Genomic DNA, 2379 nt, shown 5'->3' with positions numbered 1-2379 from the left:
ACACACACACACACACACACACACACACACACACAATTGTTTTTTTTTTTGGGTGGTTGATGTGCTATATAGCACCGCTACCCTATAAAGAACCTGTTAAGGCCAGTATGGTTCAGTGGTTCTTTGGTGTGGTTAAGGTATAGCACCACTGCCATACAAAAGAACCCTTTAAGCCTCTGTATAACTCTCTCTTAGTTTTAGTTGGGGGAAAGGATTAAAAATCAGCATTAAAATAAATAAAGTGCATTTCCTGAAGATAACGTGGTTCTCATCCTTTTTGCCCCTAATTCCAGCGCCTCCACACAAGATTTTTTTTTTTACTTCAGCAAAGTATAAAAATGCTTCAAAACAGCTTTAGCCACTGTAGTAAATTCCTATTCATAGCAAACATATGAGAGTGAAGTAACATATCTAAAATCTAAAGAGGAGACTGGGGTTCCTCTTATATATTTCTACATACTACCATTTGACAAAGGTGCTGTAGGCTATAGCACCTTTAAAGATAGCACTTTAAAGGGGTCATATGATGTTGCTAGAAAGAACATTATTTTGTGTATTTGATGAGTGGGGACATAATTATGGATTATAATGACTTGTACTGTCTTTTCACGTGTTGCGTTACAACTTAACCACTGATTTCTAGTCGTGTCCTCTTTTGGAAGGCCAAACAAAGTATTTTCGCTTTCGCAACGAAACACACAGCGTCTTCACAACATGACGGCGGCAGTGGCAGCAACAATAAAGTTATGCCTTTGCGTGAACATTTGGACGGTGTTATACAAATCTTCCCACATCATGACGTAGACATGTGGGGGCGTGTTTAAACGAGGTGTTTTAGGAGGGCGTGGACCAGTCTTAACTTTTATAAAGAATATCTCTTTGGGTTTGAGACTTTAGTCTTTGCAACTTTAGGGATCTTATCTATTCACAAACATCTTGTAACACTCCAAAGAGAAAGGAAAACTTGAAATCGCATCATATGACCCCTTGGTTCCCCTATGATTACAAGCCCATTAACCACTTTTAGTGCTATTTAGCACCATTTTTGTTTAGAGTGTAGTTGCAAAAATGTCGTTAGCATTGCTGAGTTTTTTTTTTCCAGTTGTAGGCTACATTATCTCCCAAACCACAAAATATCAATCTATTCTCCAAACCGATTGTCTTATAGGACATAGGAGTCTAAATGGCCCTTGAGTTCCAGTGTCATGCTGAGTTTACATTTAGTCATTTAGCAGACACTAACATTTTTTAGATATATGAAACAAACAAAAACTGATTTAATTTGATGAATCTAAGTGGTCATAAAAAGTCACACCTGGGCTGTTTACTGAACAAACACATACTGTAGAAATGAAGGAGTGAGACTATAAAACAGAGGTGCCCAGTCCTGCTCCCGGAGATCTATCTTCCTGCAAAAATCAGCTCCAACCCTGATCAAACACAACTGAACCAACCAATTTACATCTTCAGGAGCACTTGATAATCATTGTTGGATGAGGGTCTAAATTAATAAATAAATAAAATATAAAATAATAATAATAAAAAGCATAAAATCAAAAAGCATAACATCTTTCACAGCAGTTATTTGCCTAACACTTCAGCCATCTACTGGCCATTATTGTCATAATATCATTTCGACCTAACATGAAGTCATGGTATTCTTCTTTTTTTCACTAGATGGAAGCAATCTTACACAAATAGCTACATATATTCTCTCTCTTTTTGTTTTTTTGTTCCATCTTAAGTTTAGATTTTTTTTTTTGTAGTAAAGATGCATGACCTTCTCGGAGTCGACTTGTGTAGAAAAGTTTTTACATATGTACAATGTCAAAATACACGCAAGGTGATTTAATGGTAGTTATTGCTCTTTAACATTTCTGTAAATAATGATTTACTTGATAAAATCTTGTTAGAGTAGATATATTAGACCATTTTTTTTGGTGGTTTATAAAAAATCTCTTTACCAGCAAAGGATTAAAAAAAAGAAAAATGAGATGAATTCGACAGAGCAGTAGGCTATTCATCGTAACCTCCACTGTATTCATAAACTGTATAACAACAGAGCTAAAACTGGCAGGTGTCGAGCGCCCTCTTCAGGCATGAGCTTTCATTGCCTATGGACGTCAGTCACTCTTGGCAACCAAAAAAAAAAACTACTACCAAGAACCAAAACGTCATCAGAATGGACGAAATACAGGTGCATCTCAATAAATTAGAATGTCGTGGAAAAGTTAATTTATTTCAGTAATTCAACTCACATTGTGAAACTCGTGTATTAAATAAATTCAATGCACACAGACTGAAGTAGTTTAAGTCTTTGGTTCTTTTAATTGTGATGATTTTGGCTCACATTTAACAAAAACCCACCAATTCATCCCA

The sequence above is a fragment of the Sinocyclocheilus anshuiensis genome, unplaced genomic scaffold, assembly GCF_001515605.1.
Source record: "Sinocyclocheilus anshuiensis isolate Anshui unplaced genomic scaffold, SAMN03320099.WGS_v1.1 scaffold955, whole genome shotgun sequence".
In the NCBI taxonomy this organism is placed as follows: Eukaryota; Metazoa; Chordata; class Actinopteri; order Cypriniformes; family Cyprinidae; genus Sinocyclocheilus; species Sinocyclocheilus anshuiensis.
Note: the sequence above shows the minus strand (reverse complement) of the source record.